At 41.4% G+C, this 24,490-nt stretch overlaps 1 protein-coding gene and 1 long non-coding RNA gene across 3 annotated transcripts in view; one reads left to right on the plus strand and one right to left on the minus strand.

The window, feature by feature from the left end:
- Window positions 1–331: 331 nt before the first annotated feature.
- LOC105738962 lies at window positions 332–23,884 on the minus strand. The gene is made up of 2 exons (XR_001114804.1): window positions 23,567–23,884; window positions 332–776 (listed from the first exon to the last, which is right to left on the minus strand). It is a non-coding gene; the product is annotated as an uncharacterized LOC105738962 (long non-coding RNA).
- The window catches only part of MKX (mohawk homeobox), a 73,690-nt gene continuing 71,863 nt past the window's right edge, over window positions 22,664–24,490 (plus strand). For both annotated transcript variants that reach the window (XM_012502757.2, XM_030798649.1), the window contains exon 1: window positions 22,664–22,806. The gene's annotated coding sequence lies outside the window, so the exon portion shown is untranslated. The remainder of the gene's footprint in view (window positions 22,807–24,490) is intronic.

Raw genomic sequence — 24,490 nt, forward strand, 5'->3', positions numbered from 1 at the left:
AAAAAGAGGTTGGGCATGGTGGTTCATGTCTGTAGTCCTAGTGCTTTGGGAGGCCGAGACAGGAGGATTGCTTGAACTCAGAAGTTCAAGACCAGCCTGGGCAACATAGTAAGACCCCATCTCTACCAAAAAAAAAAAATTGGCTGGACATGGTGGTGTGTGCCTGTAGTTCTAGCTACTCAGGCGGCTGAGAGGAGAAAACCGCCTGGGTCCAAGTGTTTGGGGCTACAGTGAGCCATGATCCCACCACTGTGGTACAGCCTGGACAACAAAGCAAGACCTTTTCTCTACAAGAAAATAAAATAAATCTTAAAAAAGAAAGAAGACATCATCACATATATAGAAGTTGAATTTATGTGAATATGAATGCCCATCATCCATTCCAATCTTTTTTAGCCTTCTTGTCTGACAGAGGCTGGAAAACTCAGGTCTGTGTTTCCAAAACTCCTTTGCAACTTGGATTCTGAATGTGACTGATCTGACAAATCAAATGCATTCCATGTGCGATACAGCATTTGGAAGTACGGTGGAGGCCTCACCTCTGTGGTTTTCTATTTCTTTCAGCAGTCCGTCTCATGGAGACATTTCAGGTTTTTGTTCCAGAATTAGCAGACTTTCTGGTGGTGTCCACATACAAGAGTCCCATGGGTGTCAGAGGTGAGGTGCAGGCCATCAGTGCTGTTGATGGGAATCACAGTCCTGCAACTAGCAGCAGTGGTGGTTTCTTGATCACAGCACTTCCTGACTGACGCACAGTGGGGTGGTGCTCTGGAGCTCTGAAAGAGACAGAAGCTCTTCCAGTACTTCTGCTCTGCAATGTACTTAGGAAGTCATTTCTGAAAACCTAGCACTGAGGGGTTAACCTGATCAGGTCTGCCAGATGCAGCCACCCTCTTGCTTTTGGTCATTTTTATTTCCATGAATCCGAAGGCCATGAGCTGAATGCTACAATGTCACCTTCACTGGCCACCTTATCGACAACACTTATAAGTCACCATGGTAATGGTCACTTCAGTTGTTTTTCAGGAACTTGGGACAGCTCCTATCCAGTTCAAACTGATTGAGACCACCCTTCAACGGGGCCTGTGCAAATGCCCAAGAGCTGACCTTTTGACATGAGAGGACCCAAAACTCTACCTGTAGATCATGTTAATAATGCCATTTTCTGAACATATGTCCTATGAAATGCCAGGCACCCTGACTACACTTGTGCAGATCACTGATTACTTCATTTTTCCTACAGCCAATCACCTTTTCCCATGCTTTAGACCACCCTGCTTCTCCAACCCATAAATATTCCTAAGCCTCATCTTCAAGGAGGTGGATTTGAGACCTGCTCTCCCACCTCCTCGTTTGGCTGCCTTGTGAATAAACTCTCTTTTGCAAAACACGTGTCACAGTGACTGATTTACTGTGTGTGGGCAGAAGGGACCTGGACCAGGTTGATACCAAATCTACTCAGAGTTTACTTCCCTTCTTCCTGCTCTTAAGCTCTTAATGATTTTCCTTGTCATTTAATGTCCTGTAATCAATCTTTTCCTCATTGAACTAGCTAGAGTGGATTCCGTTTGCACCAATTAAGCCCTAACTGCTACAAGACCCACATGTGGGACAATTATAAATCTTACCTTGATAAAAAGAAAAAGAAAATGACAGTAATATGTGGGAACATCTTAGTAACTTGCTTAAATGATCTCCCTCATCCTGTACCAGGCTAAATGCTACTCTTGTGCAGTCCCTACTTCTTAGCATTTTGTAGAAGCTGCTGGATTTCATAAATGAGCTGAACTTGGCCAAAGATGAGAGATGAGAAGAAAATGGCCCCAAAAATGTGACAGAGATAGCTGGGCACAGTGGCTCTCACCTGTAATCCCAGCACTTTGGGAGGCCGAGGTGGGTAGGTCACCTGAGGTCAGGCATTCAAGACCAGCTTGGCCAACATGGAGAAACCCCATCTCTACTAAAAATACAAAAATTAGCGGGATGTGGTGGTGCATGCCTGTAGTCCCCACTACTCAGGAGGCTGAGGCAGGACAATTGCTTAAATCCAGGAGGCAGAGGTTGCAGTGAGCCTAGATTGTGCCATTGCACTCCAGCCTGGGTGACAAAAGCAAAACTCTGCCTCAAAAAAAAAAAAAAAAAAAAAAGAAAACAGAAATGTGACAGAGGCTTTCCCTCCTTTTTTCCATTGCAGAGATCAGCAAACACTTTCTGTAAAAAGGCCAGACAGAAAATATTTTAGGCTTCATGGGCTGTGTGATCTCTTTAGGGACTACTTAAATCTACAATTGTAGTATGACAGTAGCCATAGATATTCTATACACAGGTATGGCTATGTCATCCTAATAAAACTTTATTTACAAAAATAGGCAGTGAGCCAGACTGGGCTTACAGATCATAGTTTGCGGATCCCTCTTCTACAGTAATAGTGTCCTTAATTTGCAGATAGGAACATGGCCACCTGGAATAAAGACTGCATTTCCCAGCCTTTCATGCAGCCAGGTGTGGCCAAGTGATTAACTGTGACCTATGAGATGCAAACAGTAGTGTGAGGAACTCCTAGGAAAGGCCATTAAAAAGTGTTGGGAACGAGGAAGCATGCATTTCTATTTCCCGTTCGTTCTCCTTTTCTCCTGGTTGGAATGTGGTCATAATGGCTGAAACCCTGGCAGCCATTTTAGACTGGATAATGATCTCAAGACAGAAAGCCTTGCATTGGGGAAGCAACAAAATAGAAAGTGACTAGATCCTTGACATGTAGGAATGTCAGGTGGATTTCTTGAACGTGAGAAGAAAGTAAGCAACCATCTTGTTTAAACTATTTTGATTTGGAGTTTTTCTGTTATAGCCAAACAATCTTAACAGATCAGGCAAAAATTCAAAAAGCATAGCAAATGAATGAGGACTGCTCAGTACCTAATTTTTGCTGGATTAATAAATGACTGTGAATTGAAGTATGCACTACATGAAATAAGGCTATTGGGACTTGTCTCAAAGATCTAAATGTCACCTTGAAGTACAAAATGCAAAAAGGTATTTGGTTTATATATTTGCAATACCAAATTTCAGCATATGAAGTATCTTTGTAGAAAGTCATTTGGTATTTTCATAATATAAAATAGAGAAAACTAAACTTCATTAAAGAGGATTAAAATAAGTCTAAATCTAGTTATAAAATGTGGATTAAAAATTTATAACTAGGGGCTTGGCACAGTGGCTCATGTCTGTAATTCCTGCCAAGGCCAGAGGACTGCTTGAGGCCAGGACTTGGACACCAGCCTGGGCAACACAGACAGACCCTGTCTCTACAGAGAAAAAATTTAAAATTTGCTGGGGATGATGGGTGCACCTGTACTCCTAGTTACCAGAAGGCTGAGGCAGGAGGATCCCTTGAGCCCAGGAGTTCAAGGCTGCAGTGAGCTATGATGACACAACTGCACTCCAGCCTGGGGGAGAGTGAGACTCTGTCTCTAAAAATAAACAATTAAAAAATTGTAATTAAAACACTCAGCAATTGTACGCTAAACTACCAACATAGTGTTCAGATTTATATCCATGTTCTAATCACTGTGCTACAGAAATAGCTTACTAACTAGTCATACAAATATTTCTCTACACAAAATAAATCATCCCATAGAGGTAGCTTTTCTAATGCCTGTCCATGCCCTTACCCCTCTCTATAATGAGTGTATCTCATTGGGTTCTATTTGTTTTTCTAAGTTAAGAAGAGAAAGACGAAACTAAGCTATAGCTGAGGGTTTTCTAAAGAAACAAATTATGTTGTGTGTATTTAAGGTATACAATATGATATTATGGGATACATATGCAGAGTAAAAAGGTTAATATAGTGAAACAAATTAACAAACATGTCTATCAACTCACACAGTTATTCATCTTTTTATTTGTTTTTGTGGCAGGAGCAGCTAAAATCTACTCATTTAGCATAAATCTTAAATACAGTAGAATTGTATTATCTATAACCTTCATCTTGTACATTAGATCTCTAGACTTGTTTATGCTACATATCTGCTACTTTGTATTCGCCGACCCACATGTCCCCATTTCTTCTCCCCTCCCCGACCCCTGCTGACCATTGTTGTATGCTCTGTCTCTGTATATTTGAAAACTTTTTAGATTCCACATATAAGTAAGATTATGCAATATTTTCCTCTCTGTGCCTGAAGAATTTCACTTAACATAATATCCTCCAGGCCCATCCATGTTGTGGCAAATGGCAACATCTGCTTCTTTTTTAGGGCTGAATAATACTCCATTCTGTATATAAATCACCGTACACACCCTTGCTATTCAAAGTGTGGTCCTTGAGCCATCAGCCCCACCTAGGAGCTTGTTAGGAATGCAGAATCTCTGGCCACACAGTATCGGAATCTGGTTTTAATAAGATCCCAAGGTGAATTGCACGCAAGTTAAAGTTTGAGACTGTTTGAGAATACTGCTTTTCAATTCTTTTGTACTGACATCAAGTAACAAATACGCTTTAACTTCTCTCAACTCTTTCAATCTCAAAAATACTAGTCACCTAAATAGAATGTTTCTGTACTTCTAAACTACCTACCAAGCACCAAAACAAAAAAAGGACTAAAATTAAAACATAGGTCTCATAGCATCACCTATTTTCCCATTGGGGGAAAAGGGAATATGTTTTCATTTCAAAGCACTTCTTTTTCCTAGGAAGCATCTAGGATTAGGCTCATCTCTTCTGATCCTCAGCTGAAGATGAAGAAAGAGATTCTAGTGATAAATTCTAACAATCAGGCGGGGTGCAATGGCTCACTCCTGTAATCCCAGCACTTTGGGAGGCCGAGGCGGGCAGATCACGAGGTCAGGAGATCGAGACCATGCTGGCTAACATGGTGAAACCCCATCTCTACCAAAAATACAAAAAATTAGCCAGGCGAGGTGGCGGGCACCTGTAGTCTCAGCTACTCGGGAGGCTGAGGCAGGAGAATGGTGCGAACCCGGGGGGCAGAGCCTGCAGTGAGCCGAGATGGCGCCACTGCACTCCAGCTTGGGCGACAGCGAGACTCTGTCTCAAAAAAAAAAAAAAATTCCAACAATCAGATGCCATACCTGTAGAATCTCTTGGGGATCCTACAGAGTCTGTTAAATTCTGATGAATAAAACTAATAGTTTTTTTATTGAGATATCAATTTTATTACAGGTCTGCAACAGTAAGTTATTATTTAGTACTATTTCCACTACATATATGTCAGTTTCATATCATTTCGAGAATATAAAAACTTGTATTACAAAGTAGAAATTGTGTTTTTCCCCCCAAAGAAAATCTCTGCTTGCAGTCCTGCTTGGTTAATACATCCAAATCTATGCTTCAGGTACTTGAAGGAGAGCCGCAAATGTAACTACAAGTTTAAAATGTAAACTTTGAAGAAAAGTTTACAGCTTCTAGAATTAAAATACTGAAAAGAAAAGTAAAAACAATTTCTAACCTTTGTCAAAGAATGATATCCCCCTTTTGGGGATATTTTTAAATATATTGGGTGGAATTCCATGATGGCTTAATTATGGCCTTGACTAAATGTGGAAAGACAGATTCTGTTGCCTTCTCAAGGTCTCTTTTCAATGAATAGTCTCTGTACAAATAGCATTTGCTATAAATAAAATTTCACAGTGAAAATCAACCCAAGCACATTGTACCTTATACCATTTTATTTTCTAAACTTTGGCTGAAATATTCAGAAATATTGGCAACTATATTACTTCTTTGGAAGAAAAACTAAGTAGTGAGATTCTTGGGCCCTTTTATGCTGGGAGTTTTAAAGAATTTTAGTACATTCCTGATAACTCTTAGAACTCACATCCTATGTATTTAAAAAGTTATTTTCCTGCCATTTTGACATATCAGCTCATATCTGAATTAAAGGCCTGTTTAAATGTCTAGATCAAGAACAGGAAGATTCATTAGAGATCTGTTGGTTGAATCCTGTATGGTTTCCTATCTGGCAATTTTAGGGACCAATTGTAGGGACCACCCATCCCACGTTGCAAAACACTGGAGGGTTTACTGGGATACATGATTTTTCAGTGCTAACACTGAGACAGTTGGTCACGCTACAATTTAGCAATATATTTTTCAGAGTGTGTGTGTATCTGTGTGTGTGTTAGTGAGTGGTTATGGGGTGTGTGTGCTTCTGTGTATGTGTGTCTGTGTGGAGGTGCATGGTGTGTGTATGTGTTTATGTCTGTGGATGTGTATGTGTGTATAAGCATGTGCGTTCAGATACATTTATTGTTATTATTTTTTTCCATGTGTTTAACATCCTTTTAGAGGATAATGACCAAATATAATACTTTTTCCAATCCCTGTTCTATGTGTGCAAGTAAGCCAGTAGTTAGGTATTTATCAACTCATCTTTAAGAAAAGTAAAACCTAAAATTCAGTATTTGCATTTTAAATAAAAAGAAAAATTCTCAAAAGAGAGACGTCTTGTCTTGACGATAGTATAGGTAACAGTTTTTGAAATGGTGTTTCCTTTCCAGCCCTAATAAACCCATATTTCAGGGGTGAATTCATTTTTAATTATGCAAAGCCGATAGACAGAGCCTTATATGGCAGCATACTGCCATTAGAAGAGGACATTCTCTGGGCCAAGTGGCTCAACATGTGTAACAAAAGATATTCTCACTTGCTTGTCAATTCTTTTTTTTTTAAATGTTCATAACATTGTGAAGTTGGCTGTATCTGCTGCTTTTAAATAACACTTCAGTGTAAAAACAACTGATGCTGAGTTGTTCAACTTATAACTTCTTAGATCCAAAATGTTGTCAGGATTAAGTGGCAGTTTTTACAAAGCCAATAAACTCTGTGATTTTCTTAGATGGAAACAATGAAAATCCATAACTGAATAATGATATTCAAAAAGGAGAAAGCCCCTCACCACGTACACATTTGAGGCAGTTATTAATTAAGCTCCTTATTCTAAAAACATATGTCTAATGGAAAAACTTTAACACTTATCCTGCTTTTCCAGTAAGACTATATTTCAGGACAACCAAAAAACACCACTTCATCTAGTGGGGTTTTATAAGAGAATACCATCTGTGAAGAGAGATAAAAAACTGAATGCTATGATAATCATTGTCAATCCCTAATGAAATTATTGACCCAGGCGAGAATTATCAACTAGTGTTGGAAGCAACTGATCTTAAAAGGATGAATGGGCAATCAGACATTCGCCGAGTACCAAAGTAATGCCAAAGCTTTCTCGCTAGTCACAGGTGAGAAATGTAAGTGTACAATAGAGGGACCAGGTTTTCATCACCAGAATCCAGTGATCAAGTTTAACCTCACTTATGGTGCAACCATCGAATATCATGTCTCCTGCTGTGACACACAATAAAATGCAAACCACCACCTGTGACGTATTCTACGAAAATGCTCAGTGTGAATCCAGCAAACTTTCAAATCTAACTTCTGCTTATGGAAAGCAGAGGGCATGAGAGAGTCAAATAACAGCACCAGAAAGCTTGCAGACAAATGAAGAAGGTGGAGAATTCTGTGGAGTCATTGGTCCAGCCCATCCAACAAGTCAGTGTGTTGCGAAAAAACATTAGGGATGGTGATTGATTGGAAAAAAACTTGGAGACAATACAACTAGATTCAAGATGTGGGCCTAGATTTGACTCTAGTTTGGACAGACTGGTTCTGAAGGGTGCTTTGAAGACAATGAAGATCTCAAATATGGATAAATTATAACATAAAGATTTATCAAATTTTAAAGTTAAAGCTCATTAACGTAGAAAACCAGGTTACAAAATAAGTTGCAAAGTATTATCTCATTTATACTAAAATATAAATATATGTAAATTATCTGAACGAATCTTTCAAATAGTTTTAACAGAAATAATCCCTGGGTGGTAGGAATATAGTGCTTTTATTTTCTTATTTTTGCTTATCTTATTTTCTAGCTTTCTTATTGCACAGATACAGCTTTTGTAACAATAAGTTGTATTTATTGGTTAAGAAACTAAAAGAATTGTGTGCTGAGGGTGGGAATTCCACAGTTCAATGACATCAGGGTTTTAGACCTTTCTGAGACCGAGCGCTGATCACTGCAATCAGTTTTGATGACTTTAAATAGAGAATTTGGATTAGGAGACCAGAGGTGAATTATAATCAGCTGGTCCAGAGCCAGGTCAGCACTTTAACTCTTCGTGTCCACAACTGAAGTTGTCAACACAGCCCAGATTTGCTGGACTCTTGGCTTTTATATGATCTCAAGCTCAGATTTTCAGCTGGAAAGGATTGATAATGAGACTGTGTGCTTACGGTGTTGCATTACATGAAAAGATACACATGAGAGCCCTAGAACAATGTCTAGCATCTAAGAGCTCCATAAATATCAGCTCTTGTTCCTGTGATTGTCTCTCACAGTGAAGGATTCCATTGTCCCCTGAGTCACTTAGGGCTGCAGGCCATCCTGGAGGCTCCCTCACTCCTCCCACAATGACCCAGTGGCATCTGTGGCTGCTCCATTCTTATAGAAAGAAAACCAAAATAATGGACATAAGATACGGGACTTCCATCATCCAGCATTTGCCCATTTATTGGCAGTCTTCTCATTTCACTTTCCGTTATGCATCCTAAGCTTCAGCCTTAAGCCACAATAATTTGTTCATCTTCTTGAGGATGTGACTATCATCCTCAAGGATATCTAATGTATAGTTATATAAAAGCGAAACGCATATAAAACACTCTTCATCTGCCCCCTTCAGGTAAAGATGACATTTAACAGTAATTGAGAAAATAACTGCCTTCCAAAAGACACTTAGGATTTAGAAATGTACCTGTCATTGTGTGATTTTGTTTCTGAAAATAACTTGTATTTTCTATTGAAAAACTCTGATTCTACTTAAAAACTTGGAAAAGGAATTTTCAAATCTACTTTAAAATCTCTTTAAAAGTTGCAGGGAATATGATAGTCATTTTTAAAAATAAAAGTGCCACACTTTTGGACTAATTTATAAGAAAAACTGACTGATATCAAAGAAGGCTTAAAAGCATAATCTCAAGCAAGCGCCTTTGTAAAATTTGCGGATGGGGTGGTAAATATAGTCAGAAATCCACCTCTTCTGTAGGAATCTATGTTTTGTCCTGAGATATCTGGGATTTTAGGGATGGCAGCAGTATGAAAAATGAAAAAAAAAAGGAAGCTAATGAGCAACATGAAAGTTTAGAACTTACTGGTAAAAGTAAGTACATAGTCAAATTCAGAATACTCTAATACTGCAATGGTGGTATGTAAATTATGTATATATTTAGTATGCAGGTTAAAAGACAAAATTATTAAAAATAACAATAGCTACAACAATTTACGAAGTGATACATAACATAAAAATATGTAAATTGTGGCCGGGCGCGGTGGTTCACGCTTGTAATCCCAGCACTTTGGGAGGTCGAGGCAGGCGGATCACGAGGTCAGGAGATCGAGACCACGGTGAAACCCCGTCTCTACTAAAAATACAAAAAAAAAAAAATTAGCCGGGCGTGGTGGCGGGCGCCTGTAGTCCCAGCTACTCGGAGAGGCTGAGGCAGGAGAATGGCGTGAACCCGGGAGGCGGAGCTTGCAGTGAGCCGAGATCGCGCCACTGCACTCCAGCCTGGGCGACAGAGCGAGATTCCGTCTCAAAAAAAAAAAAAAAAAAAAAAAAAAATGTAAATTGTGACATCACAAACGTAAAATGGGGGGAGCAGAAGTTAAGTTGTTTAAAACCAAAAACTGACAAACGGGATCTTATTAAACTAAAGGGCTTCTGCACAGCAAAAGAAACCATCAACAGAGTAAACAGACAACCTACAGAATGGGAGAAAAGTTTGGCAAACTATGCATCTGACAAAGGTCTAATATCCAGCATCTATAAGGAACTTAAACCAATTTACAAGAAAAAAACAAATAACCTTATTAAAAAGTGGGCAAAAAGCATGAACACCGTTCAAAAGAAGACATATATGCAGCCAAGAAGCATATGAAAAAAGCTCAACATCACTAATCATTAGAGAAATGCAAATCAAAACCACAATGAGATACCATCTCATGCCAGTCAGAATGGCTATTACTAAAAAGTCAAAAAATAACAGATGCTTGTGAGGTCGTGGAGAAAAAGGAACATTTCTACACTGTTGGTGGGAGTGTAAATTAGTTCAACCATTGTGGAAAACAGTGTGACTGTTTTTTAAGTATGAAGCAATTCAAATTACATTGCTTTCACTAAAAATAGCTTTGTTGATAATATTAATTATTTATTGACATAACATTTTGGTGGGAACAAAAATGTATTTGTATCATTAATAGAAAAAATTATTTTAAAATAGTGTTTATTTCATTGTTGCCTCTTTAAAAACCTTTCCATTTTTGCATGTTTTACAATTTACAAAATATATTAGCCCAATTGTACATCTATACCATCCATTACCAGTAAATGACTATATATCTATTAGAGCAGGCTGCCCTAAATATTTTTTACTGATAAGAATGTACAATCAAAAAAGTTTGAGGGCCATTGCTCCAGACCAATTTTCCTCAATGTGCGGTTTGAGAAACATCTATATCAGCACCATTATAGAGCCTGAAGCCCAGAAAACCTGACTTTGAGCATCTATAGGTGGGATGTGGAACCTGCATTTCTAACAAGTACCCCATGCTTGTGGTTCAACGGGTTGAAAAGCCTAGCACTGAGGGAAATAAAAAGCATTCCGTGGAGACCACGAATGCTTAGGAATAAGGCATTCTACTGACAGCCATAGGCTATATACAGTATCCATAGTCAGCAGTCTCCTTATTAGTCTTATTGAATTTGCAAGACCAATCTTAAGTGTATAAACTTCTTAGCCTCAGCAAAGAAATTATTTCCTAAAGGAAGATTCTGCAATAATTGCCCCTGTAAAAAATGTATGTTACCCACATGGGGCTTTATAGAGACTGCTACGGGCTGAATGTGTCCTCTCAAATTCATATATTGAAACTTATTCTCCAATTCGATAAGCTAAATGAGTCCTCTCAAATTCATATATTGAAACTTAATTGCCAGTGTGATAACATTAAGATAAGTGGAGCACTTAGGAGGTGATTAAGTCATGAGGGTGGAGCTCTCATGGATGGAATTAGGACATTATTTCCTAATGAAGGCCTTGAGTGAGTGGGTTCATTCCCTTCCCATTCTTCTGCCATGTGAGATGCAGCAAGAAGGCCCTCACCAGACACCAGATGCTAGCACCCTGATCTTGGACTTCCCAGCCTCCAGAACTGTAAGAAAGAAATTTCTATTCTTTATAAATTATCCAGCCTCAGGTATTTTGTTATAACAGCACAAAAGAACTAAGACGGTGGCCCTGCCATTGCAATTCCAGGGGCTGAATTATGTATTAATCATTGTGGGATCATCAGAGGATAAACTCATGAAAGGCTTCAGTTAGTGCAATTTCTTTTTCATTAATCAGAGGGCCAAGTTTAATAATTTTTAAAAAATGAGTAGATAAATAAACACTTCGAATAACCATGCCACCCTTAAACCCAGGCAAAGGGCTACTGCCCTGAATCCTTCTTTTAAAAGGCCTGCATCACACACACACACACAGTCATTTGGGATTGCGTGCTGAACAGGGCGCAGTGCAACTCTAAACCTAAATGTCTGCTCTTGTGACAACATCATTCAGGCCCATGGAAATTCTTCTACACATTGTTTGCTTTATGTCCTTAAAGTAAAAGGTGATCACATCCAAATGTTGTAAAGGTTTGGGTTGCACTGCTGAGAACACTGGAGGTGAACGCTGCAGGTGAACACTGCTTCTGAGAGCTGAGAGAAAAGACCAGTTAATCAACTCAACAGACCTTCCTTTTCAGAGAGCATGAATGCAATATATCTTTGCCTTATGCAGTATTGTTTCCCAGTAGTGCCTGGTATCATTTTTTTTGCTCATCTGTCACCTGGTTCTGGAGGTATTCAATATTTAGCAAAGCTTTGCAATAGTTGCAACTGGTAGCAAAAGAATGTTTTGCAATATTAAACAATTCATATCACACTTAAATCAGTAATTGTATAAATTTTGACAAATCACTCATGAAATCTGATATCAATACTTTCCATTGAAACCAGCCATGTATTGAACACTAGCAATGCAAATAATTTGTATAAAGATATTTTAAATTAATTTTCCAAAGATTAAATAAAATTTTAGATTTATTTGAAATTTTATATTCATTGTTTTTCTCTTTTAATTTTATACATAATTATTTTAGAATAAAAATAGCATTTCATAAATGATACATGAAAATGAGTTTAATTTAAACACCTGCCATATTTATTTCAATATACATTCTTTATAAAAACATATTCAGATTTTAAACACTTAATAGAATTGCATTTACTTGTAATCCTTCAGAACACAAATTAAGAGAAAATATTGATTATAATAACAGTGATTTTTGCTTAAAGACAAGAAAATTAAATTTAATATAATAAATATATTTTATATTTCTTTTATTACTCATTTAAACACTGCAAGCTTAACAGCAAGATATCCAGACATGTACAATAACAATTAAATGTAATTGTCTTTAACATTTTTCTAACTAAAGTCCTAACTTTCTATATGGTTTTTGATTTTCCAGCGAGATGGTATGTTCGTCAAGGTAGAAGGATGGGGCATATGTTACTTAAGTGTTTTAGCTTGATTTACAGGGTTTAAATATTTAGACATATGGTACGTGGGCGTCATTCGTACTCTTGCCTTAGGCTCCACAAATGTTAGGGGTAAGCCTGACGACCGTAACAATGAAAACAAGACAAAACAAAACAAAACAGAGACAAAATAATCAAAGAGGATCATGAAGTTGTAGGGCCACTGTCACCTTTTTCCTCAAAGCTACTGGTTTTCACCCCTCTTGGAATAGGCCACTTATAATCATGTCTACTCCCATAAGAAAACAACATTTCAGGGTCACTGAGGCTATTCCAAAGCATATTATTTTTCATTGTCCGGTGGAAAAGATGTTCTCCAGATTTTGAGAACCCTCAGAATATTCAGCAATAATTGGCTTCTGGGTGTGAGCCCGCACATGAAGATGAACATGAAGTGGAGCCTTTCTACCATGACGCTGAAGTTGTTAAAATCATCCTATTACAGGTGACACTGACCCTCCACTGCTCCCCACCTAGAAAAAATGTCACATACAGAATGAAAAGTGAACGTATTAGCATTGAGTTTCTACCTGTGAAGTGAGGAGTCGGAAGGTGTATAGCTGCATGTTTAGTTGTACCTGAAATTATGGAGACAAGGGTTTAGAGTTCTTTCTCTCTACCCTTCCTATATACCTTCAAAGAAGGGGCAGAGTTAAGTGATATAGCACATGAGCTCTAGGGTCTGCCTGACTGGGTTCAAATCCCAGCTCCACTAGTCACCAACTTTGTGATTTACGGTAATCCTATGCCTAGATGTCCTCTTCTGCAAAATGGGTACTAAAGGGTGGCTGTGAGAATTACATGAGTTAATTGCTTAGAATAGTGTGTGGATTCATAGGAAGTGCTTTGTATGTATTATGTAATTTTAAAATATCCTTTATTATGTCACCATTTATGAGTCTGGAAGAGTAGTATCAGGACATATGTCTTGGGCTGCCTGCTACTGCAGGTCTAAGAAAAAGTGTGACGTTTGGATATTGCAAGACTTCCCCTATCCTAGACTTCAGGCTGTTTAAATTATACAATTTAGGCCTGGCATGGTGGTTCGTGCTTGCAATCCCAGCAACTTGGGAAGCTGAGGCCAGGAGTTTGAGACCAGTCTGGACAACATCAGACACATCTGGACACACCTCTACAAAAAAAAAAATTAGAAATTAGCTGAGTGTGGTGGTATGTATCTGTAATCCCAGCTACTCGGGAAGCTGAGATGAGAAGATCTCTTGGGTTCAGGAGTTCAAGGATACAGTGAGCTATGATCACGTTACTGTACTACAGCCTGGGCAACAGAGCAAGATCCTATCTCTAACAATTTACATTAATAAACAAATAGTATATAATTAATTGGCCTAATGCCTTTTTCCTTTTCCCTTTCTACTAGCCCAAACTCCTTTCTCAGCAGGATTCATGATAGCCTACTCCATCAAAGCACTTTTAACAAACATCAGAGAAAAGCAGAACAAAATGATGCTCACACCTGCTGCCTGGCCTGAGGTTCCCTGGCCCAGATACTTGGGCAAGAATTAATCTTTCTTGTGCAGAGAATGAGTGGAGCCCCAGGAATGACTTCACTGCCACCCATAACAAGTTTATGCACAGAACACCTCTGTTCCAATCCCTCTCTCCCTTTAGCACTTTTCCAAAACAGGGGTTTTATAAAAGTGGGTTGCAGGGAGGTAGGTTAGATAAAGGCACGCACAGGGAAGAAAAGTCACAAGCTAACCTCTGTGTGTCTACCATTACCGCATTTTTTTTTCTCAACGGAAGTCCTAAAAATCTTTCTTGAAACCCAGAAGTTTTTGGCATAACGTTCAAAACAGCCTGATGTAAGAGGTGAAAATACTGTTTTTCAATCAGGCTCAAATTTCTGAAATAATGCTCTCTTTTGCATGTTTTCAGGAAGGATGTTGTGTAATATGGTTACAAAATTTTTAGCAGACACATAAAATGGTCATTCTATCATCTTTACGCTCCCTCATGCATTGCTACAGATAACTTATAGATTTACTGGATTCAAGCAACTTTATATCAGACACCCTAAAGCTTTTTAGATGAGGTATATTTATTTTCCGGTGCTTTCTTAACAGGTTTGTAAGCCAGGCAAGGATCGTGTCTTTTAAATCAGATTTGATGCAGTTCTTGGCACAGAACTTTGCATGCAGGTGCTCCATAAATACTTATTGTTGATTATTAAAAAGCAAACAATAAAAAATAGTTCAAATTTGGTGAGTTTTTTGGGGTGGTGGTGGTGGGGTGTCAGTCAGAAAACAGTAAGCGTTGAAAATTAATCAGCATTTTCCATGATTACATAAAACATAAGCATCAAAACCCAAGTACTAATACTGCACCTAAAGGCAGATCATATCAATAACTAAGGCATATCACATCAATAACTAAGGCATATCATATCAATAACTAAGGCACATCACATCAATAACTAAGGCATATCATATCATATCAATAACTAAGAAGAGGAAGAAAGAAAGGAAGGGAAGAAGGGAAAGAGAGGGTGAGGGGAAGGATGTAAGCAAGAAGGGAGGGAAAGAGGAAGAAAGAAATGAAGGAAGGGAGGGAGGGAGGAAGAGAGGAAGAAAAGATGGAAAGAAGGGAGAGAGGAAGAAAGGGGGGAAGGAAGGGAGGGAAAAGAGAGAGGGAGAAAGAAAGGAAGGAAGGGAGGGGGATAGAGGAAGGAAGGAGGAAAAAGAGAGAGAAGGACAAAGGGAGAGAGAGTAAAGAAAAGAAGGAAAGGAAAGGAGAAATGAAAGGAAATGAAAAAGGGAAGGGAAGGGAAGGGGAGGCAAGGGAGGGGAGGGGAGGAGAGGAGAGGGGAGGGGAGGGGAAAGGAAGGGAAGGGAAGGGGAAGGAGAGGAAAGGGGAAAGGAAAACAAAGGAAAAATTAAGATTTTTAAAAACAGTATAACACCAAATAAATGTAAAAATAATTAGGCCGATTCTCTAAACACATGCAACACAGTCTCAGGAGGCAAGGGGAGGAAGCACATTTTCTTTCCATCTCCTTTCCAGATCGCCCTGGTGTAGCAGCCTCTAGGCATCTAGAAAGCACTTTTCTTAAGCCCACCTGTGGCCACTGGGATCATTTTTTTTTTTACAAGTGTCTATTACTTAGGGTAAAGACTAAGTTCCTTTACCAAGGAAGCCCCCAAATACAGTGACTTAAATAAGGGGCATTTGTCTCCTTTGCAATGAGAGCTGAGTAGTGCAAGTCATGGGTCAGAAAACACAACCCCTCTCTGGCAAAATGCAGCTCGTGGCCTATTCCAATTTCTCAGGTAAGAATCGCTTTTACATCTTTAACTGGTTGGAAATAAAAAATAAAAGGAACAACACTATTGTGTGTGTATGTCTCTTCTCACGCTGCTAATAAAGATATATCTGAGACGGGGTAATTTATAAAGGAAAGAGGTTTAATGAACTCGCAGTTCCACATGGATGGGGAGGCCTCACAATTATGGCAGAAGGAGAATGAGGAGCAAAAGGACGTCTTATATGGTGGCAGCCAAGAAAGCTGCTGCAGGGGAGCTCCCTTTTATAAAACCATCAGATCTAATGAGACTTATTCACTATCACCACTATCACAGGAACAGCACGGGAAAGACCTGCCCCCATGATTCAATTACCTCCCACCGGGTCCCTCCCAGGACACGTGGGAATTATGGGAGCTACAATTCGAGATGAGATTTTGGTGAGGATACAGCCAAACCATATCAGCGAGAATGAGAATGACATAAATTCAATCTTCAGTGCCATTCAATCAAGTCTTACTGGAACACATCAACATTCATTCCTTAACTCGTTCGTAGTCAAATCTTGTCTACAGTTGCTTCTGCACCGCAATGATAGAGTTCAATTATCATGGGGGAGATCACAGGGCCCAGAAAGCCTTTGCTATCTGGCCCTTTACAGAAAAAGGTTTTTGGACCCAGGTTAGGTTAGCCTGATAGCTCTCACTGGAGTGGTTCATTCAAAGCCACAGGTTCCCTTTCTCTTGCGATTCTGCTGTTTCTTAGGTTATTATCTGCTTGGCTGACATGGGTCACTGCCTGTTACGGACTGACCTGTATCCCCTCAAAACTCATATGTGACACCCTAACCCCCAGTGGGACTGAACTTGGAGACAAGGCCTTTAATGAGGTGATTAAAGTTAAATGAGGTCAGCCAGGGATGTTGGCTCACCTTGGGTGGCTGAGGTGTGTGGATCACTTGAGGTCAGGAGTTCGAGACCAGCCTGGCCAACATAGCAAAACCCCATCTCTACTAAAAATACAAAAATCAGGTTGGCCACGTGGCAGGCACCTGTAACCCCAGCTGTTCAGGAGGCTGAGGCAGGAGAATTGCTTGAACCTGGGAGGCAGAGGTTGCAGTGAGCCAAGATAGCTCCACTGCACTCCAGCCTGGGTGACAGAATTAGACTCTGTCTCAGAAAAAAAAAAAAAAAAGTTAAATGAAGTTACAACAGTGGGATCCTAATTTGCTACAACTGGTGTCCTTTTTAAAAAGAGGGAGAGGTAGCAGACCTCTCTCTCTCTCTCTCTCTTTCTCCTCCTCTCTCCCCCACCCCAGCATGAGCACAGAGAAAAGGTCATGTGAGGATGCAGTAAGAAGGTGCTGTCTGCAAGCCAGTGGGAGGGGGAGAGAATTCACCAGAAACCAACCCTGCCAGCACCTTGATCTTGGACTTTGAGTCTCCAAAACTGTGAGAAAATACATTTCTGTTGTTTAAGCCACCCAGTCTGTGATATTCTGTGATGGCAGCTGGAGTGAACTAATACCCTGCCACATCCATGCTCCAACCCTTGGACACAGGAAGAGTTAAAGGGGAGAGAAGGGCAGCAATTTCCTTCTAAGCTTGTTGAGCAGAAGTTGCACACACATTGCTCCTGCTCACATTCAGTCCTTTGGTGAATTTATTCACTTATCCTACACAGATCAAAAATGAAAACAGAGAAGATGGATTTGGGGAGGGTCAACCAAAAGCATGACACATTTTGGAGCACATATCATGATTAAATATTTAAAATCTACTGATTTCCTGAAGTCCATTAGGTTTCATATGTAGAGCTGTACTGGCCTAGGGACAAAAGTCTTCACTATTTTTATTTAAAAGGACACTTTTTGACATAAAGCCTAATTGATTCTCAAACTAGAAGAGACTTCTGAAAGTAATTCTAGTATTTAAGTGTAAATGCATATTTTAAGGATGAAATATTCTGCCAGTTCTCCTCTAGACCCCAATGTATAGTATATTTTCTTGTGTGTAATATAGTGGACTCTAATTTGAGATCACTGAAGATACTTCGGTATCAAGAGAAAAGATGGGTTGTTAGGGGTCAGTGTCACATCAGGTCCCGTCTCAAGCAAGACCTGGAGTAGAACAAGACGTTAACCCACTTGGATCCCAGTTCTATTGATTGCTTATTATGTGTATTTTCTGCACTTATACATAGTTAATGGTTTTTAAAATTGTGGTGATAAAGTACTTGCATTTCTGGCCAGAATGAATTTGACTCATATATAATCATTATCAAAGGTTCCTATCTTGACTAGCTGCTTTGTGAAGAAAAAAAATTAATTCCCATTCCATGAAAAGTTGAGCAAGGAGAGAAGTACATTTTACTTTTTCAAACAATGGATGCTTTTTCATCATTTTTACAAATAATCTTATATTGCTTGTGATAGGTTATCCCTTCTTTGTTACATGATGTGTTTGAAAAGCTATGTGCAGTCACACTGTACTGTGGAAAATACAGCTGCTGGAAACTGATCTTCTGCTTCTAAGCTGATAAATTACTTCATCCTAGAACACCATTGAATCAACCATCTCAATCTGAACCATAACTTACTAAGAAGCCAAGTGGAAACAATTTTTTAAAGCATTAGATGAAAATACAAAAAGAAAAAAAAAACCTTCTTAAGCAAGATACAAAAACCAGAATTCAAAAAAGGAGACTGACATACTGATCTATTTACATTTAATCATTCTGTGAGACAAAGACAAAATAGATAAAAGTCAAGTCACAGACCAGGTAACATATTTGCAACATGTAAAAATATATATAGTGGAAAAAATGATTTATAAATAAGCATTATAAATCAATAAGGCATCTCATAAGGATATAAGCAAGGCAATTCAATTAAGAAATGCAAATGGATTATAAAGGAAAATGTTTTCAAACAATGAGGCATTATTTTACTCACCATTTAGGCAAACGTTATGAAGACTGAATATATGCAATGCTGTGTAGCATGTGAGGAAATTGGAGCGTGCGTGTGTCAGCGGTGGTGTAGGTTGGAGAAAAATTTGGAAGTATCTATCAAAATGTAAAAACCGTGTTTCCTTCAACCTAGAAATTCTACGTCTGGGTAACTATTCCTAGAGAAACACGTATGCATATACAGAAATAATCATATGCAAGGATGTTTGATGTTTATATAGTGAAAATTGGAAAGACAGACATATTCTTAGGAGAATGGTTAAGTAGATTATGGAGTCTTATGTAACAGTTTAAAAGAAGGAGTTACATGTATGCCTACTAATACATAAGCTCTTTAGGACATGACTGAATGAAAAAGCAAGAATTAGTTTAATACTCAGTATGTATATGTACGTTTATATACAGCCTCGTTTATTTTAAAAATTCATAAAGCAAAACTATAATTTATTTATTTTATGCATGTATGTAAATGCATAGAAAAAACTTGAGCAGATGCATATCCAACCTGCAATTGCCAGCTTTGGGTGGTTTCTCTGCAGAATGTGATTGGGTGGAAGTGGCTGAGAGGGACTTTCGCTTGTATTCTTCTTTGTTTGAGAGTGGATTTATGCAAAAGACCCTCCCTGTAAGAAGGCGTTATTCATTCTATATTATTTATGGAACTAAAATTAACTTATAATCAAAGCAGAAACACCTTGTGAGATCCTTCGTGGCCACCCATTCTACTACTTAGCTCACAGTGTTTCTGCAGCCGTATCTCTCACCACTTGTTCTGTTGTTCCCCTTACACACTCCAGTATGTATCTCTGCCATCAAACTGGCCACGTGTGAGCTGAACCTGCTATTTGTTCATTAACTTACTATTTTAAACCATTTGAGCCGGAAGTTGTAGTCATTCTCTGGCTTTGTAGTTTGCTTTATTGCTCATAAGTAATAACTGGAAAAAGGAGTTTTAAAACACTCATTATTTTCAAACACTTCGGCTAATATTTATTCTGAAATGTCAGGGTAACTTGGTAAAATATCAAAATGCTAAAACTGAAGACTTATTTTTTTTCTTTACCAGGAAGTAATAATTACATATATTTATAACTGCAGAGTCCAATATAATGAATTAATATTTCTTCCAAATGTTCTTACTTAACATCTTTCTAGCTTTAGCAAAGCAATATCTTACTTTCACATTAAAAAAAAACCCTTCATAATAGTGTAAGGCAGTTTGTGGAAAATTTATTATCATCGTCATTTTACGCTATACTAAATTCAGGCTAAACCATCGTCAAATTAACCAGAATTAAGATCAGGGCTCAAGTCTTCTGACTTCTGGTCTAAGTTGTTGGGTGTTTTGGGTTTTTTTCCCCCCTGCATAAGGCCATCTTCCACAAACTACATATGCTTTCTTAAAACTTTTAAAACTTTCTGAAACTGGAAGCTTTACTTCTGAGGATTATATATAGCATTTCACATACTGACATTGGATATAGCACAAGAAGCTAAGTAACATTTATTTTAGAAATAGGTGTCATTTAATAATGAATGTATTTGAACTGTGGGTTAAAATGAAGACAACACTTCCCTTTTGCATAGAGGATAAAACTTGCAAAAATAAAATAAATGCCCATTTGTATATTACAGAGGGATATTTCACACCATTTCACTTCTAGAATGGATCCTTCACTCTTCTTTCATTTTTAAATGGATTTTAATTATTAAATCATAGTCTAAGGGAATTACCATATGTTAATTTTTTAGTGAGTTGAGGCTTACTCAAATGTATTTTATTCCTATATCAAATGAAAAGTATTTTTGCATTAAGATTCTTGCTGTATATTTCATTTCAGACTTTAAGAAAACAAATATTACATGTAAGTATATCTTAAATAAAAGCGTTCTAAATGCATTTTTTAACTGAGTAAATATAGTTAAGTACTGAAACAACAAAATTCATTTGTCCTATACTAACATGTACTATAGTATATAGCCCAAAAAGTTAGTAGAATACTGGGAAATTGCAAGTAACTGTATCATGCCTATAGCTTTACCTGGGACAGCTGACCAAAAAATGTTTCAGGGGTGTGTTAGAGCTGATTTCATTACAATTCCCGGTGACTAACGCCACTGATAGAGACCTTAAAAGAGAAGGTGGCTCTTTCGTCCTATGAATTATCAATTAGATCTGCTCCTGTGGTGAAATTTGTTAGCTGAAAATTGGTGGCTGACACCTTAGGATTTACCCCTGTCTTTAAGTTCCTACAGCGAGGTCTGTAGACCAGAAGCCTGTACTGAACTCACACCACAAGGGCAGCGCCAAAGACAAGATGCAAGCCTGCAACAGCAAGTTATATAACGAAAGAGAACCGAGGACATCAGAACATGCTCCAATGATACTTTGTATCTTCCTGGTGCGCAAAAATGTAAACCGGCCTTCCTTTGTGGTTTACATTGTACCACTCCACAACGGTTTGCTATCGTGTAATTTAGGAGGTGACACATATGAAATTTGAGGGTGTGATTAGTCTGTAAAATAATAGCTTTGATATATATTTTAACCACTTCTAGCACCCCCCCAACACACACACACCACACACACACACACACACGAAGAAGATGCTAAGGTGGGCCACTGCCCCTGCTCTGGCCAGCCACATTTAGAGGGGAAAAGGACAAATGGTGCTATTTCTTTAAGCTTGGTGGGGGGAAATCTAAGTTTGTTCTTTAAAAAGGGCGAAAGTTCGCTAGGACCACAGGGCCTTCGGCGAGAGCGCAGGCAGCTTCGTCTTGGCACCTTGGGGATCTTCTGGGCTGCCAGAAGCTCTGAGCTTGCAGTTGTACCTAAACCGCCGCTTTCGATACTTATATTTGCGGTAATGCTAGGAAGCAAAGTATCATCACTCAGAGAATCTGGTAGCCATTCTCTCTCTTTGCCCTGTGTCCCAGCTTGTGATTCTTCTAAGTTCCATCTCCTTTGCTGCGTGCAGATCCCTGGCTCTGGGCGCGCCTCCTCTTCTGCACTTGGGTCACCGCAGGTTGGCCACCTGGGCTCAACTCATCCCATCCTTGCTTTCCCCCATCCCCATACCCAGCGGCGGCGGCAGCCTCACCAGCCCTTGTCCACGAGGTGAAAGTGTGCCTGGCTTTGACTGAGACAACTAGGACCCCAGAAGCCCATTGACATCAGAAAAGAGGCTCCTGGGCGCTAGCACTTCCCGCAATACGCTCCAGGGCTGTAGGTGCAAAACCAAGCTCTAACTTCCCTCCAGCTAATCGAGAGGAAAATACAGGGCGCGTCACAGTGGCCTCTCCCGCCTAGCCACGCGCGGTGAAATTTCCGGCAATCGGGCCAGCTAAGACACGGGATTTGCACCGCAGCCTCTCAGCTTGTGGAGCCGGAGCCGAGCGCTCCCGGCAGCTTCTCCAATTTCTCTCCTAAAGTGCGAAAGGAAAAGCCCCGTCTGCTCCACGACTGCAAGGCCGGCGGATCTGGGAGCTGCGACCGGCTCCGGAGGACTCGGCGGGCCCGGGGCTCCCCGGCAGCGGCTCCTCCGCTAGGGGTTAACAGCAGCCCCCGCGGCAGGGCGGGCGCGGACGCTTCCTCTCCACCCGCCCGGGAACGTGGATACCGCGCCCGCAGGATGTTCGCCGGCTGGGCCCGGCAGTCAGGAAACATGAGAAGGCCTCGCTATTCCTGTTCCCGGGCGGCGCGCGCCGGGCTGGGTAAATAAAGCCGAGACGACGGCGGTGGCGGTGGTGAGCGCGCTGGAGCCCGCGTGGAGAACATGCGGCGGGGATGGGAGTGCGCCTAGTCTCGAGGCGGGAGAGCCAGCCGCCCTGCAGCCGGCCGCCGGCCCCGCAGCCACAGGTACAGCCCCCGCGTCGCCGTGTCCCAGCCGGCTGCCGCGGAACGCCAGGCTCGCTCTGGCCCCTGCGCCCTGGGCGACCGTGCTCTCCCCGCCCTTCCCCCAACTTCCCTCCAAGGTCTGGTGGAGACGCGCCCGGGTGGCGGCCAAGGCTGGCCCAAGGGTCTGCGCGGAGCCTGGGAGCCCACCTGGCCGCGCCTCCTTTGCTTTAAAATTATTCGCCGGCGTTGGGGGAGGGGGATACTTCTGCAGGGAGTGACCTCCCCGGCCACAGTCTGGAGTGAATCGGGGTAAGTGATTTGAGAAGAGGCGCGGGTGGCCGCGCGCGGGAGTCCTGGGAGGGTCAGGAAGTGTGGTTCACACGCCCCCGGACCCCTTGCGACAGGACAGCTCTCGGACCTTTGCCATCGCTTGCCTCTGAGCCTGCTGCCTGCAGACCTAGAGCGCGCCGGGTGTCTGTGTCTGCGATCTCTACGTGGGCTTGGGGCTGCCGGGGAAGGGTCTGAGGTGGCTAACCTTGTGGTGACTTCGCTAGGAAAATCACGTCGTCGCATCTAAGAGGACGCGCTGGGGTGGCGCGGAGAAGGCCGGGCCAGGGAAGGGTGTCTTGTACAAATAAAGCAGCATGAACACACATCCCTAAGGGCACTGATTTTAAAAGAAAACACCAACGCGAGTCTTAACTGTAGAACAGGGGCTGCGAGCACGAAAATTCTCTTTGACACTTATCGCCGAGGCTATGTGCACACTCCAGGCACGTACCTGTCTGCGCGGGAGGACGCAGTCCTAGGGGACACGCGGCATCCAGCAGAGGTCTGACTTCACTTCCCTACGAACACAGACCGTAGCCGTCGTTTGATCGCGGTGGCCACCGTCCTAAATGTCACGAGTGGCCTCTGCTGCGGTGGCCGGAGGGCGGGGCGGGGGCGTTGGCGAGTGTGGGCACTTGGCGAGGCAGAGGGTGTGTGTGTGTGTGTGTGTGTATGCGCGCGCGCGTGTGTTACTGGAGTAGCAGCCCATGCCGCGGCTGGACGGGTAAAGGGGGCGCTGGCAGCGAAGCTGAGGCAGCTCGGAGGAAACGGGAGCTGTCCCGAGGCGCGAGGCGGGGAGATGGGGCGGGCGAGGGCGGCCGCGCGCCTTGGGGCTATAACTCTGCGGCTCCGCGGCAGCGCGGACTTGCTCCTGACGCCCGTGAGCGGCAGGCAGAGGCTCAGGGCCTCCGCGACCCCAGAGGTGAGCTGCTGGCTCTCCCTGACAGTGGCAGCCGTGGCCCGGGAGGTGCGCCGACCAAGCTGTCTCCTGCCTTGGGCTTCTGACACCTTTACAGCCTCTGAAAGGGTCCCCGGAGACACCCTTCAGGGACGGGTGTCGAGGGGCTCCGAGCCCGCGGCTGACACCCGCGCTGCGGAAGAGAATGGCACTGATTGAGGGCTCTGGGGACCTGGGTCCTGGCGCCTTGGACCTTAGGACCATGCACGTCCCGGGGCGCGTTGGGGGATGTTAGGAAGATTCGGGGAGAGAAGGGGGAGAAGTGGTGCTTTCGTCCTGACGCCACTTAACTTTTCCTTGTCCTTGAACCCAACCTCACCCCGGGGAACCTTAGCGGACAGAAGATGCGGGGGTTTCAACCAAACCATCCACGATCTAGAAAACACGAAAATCCCCCAAATTCCGGTATGGCCTGGG

The sequence above is a fragment of the Nomascus leucogenys genome, chromosome 18 (genome assembly GCF_006542625.1).
Source record: "Nomascus leucogenys isolate Asia chromosome 18, Asia_NLE_v1, whole genome shotgun sequence".
Classification (NCBI taxonomy): Eukaryota; Metazoa; Chordata; class Mammalia; order Primates; family Hylobatidae; genus Nomascus; species Nomascus leucogenys.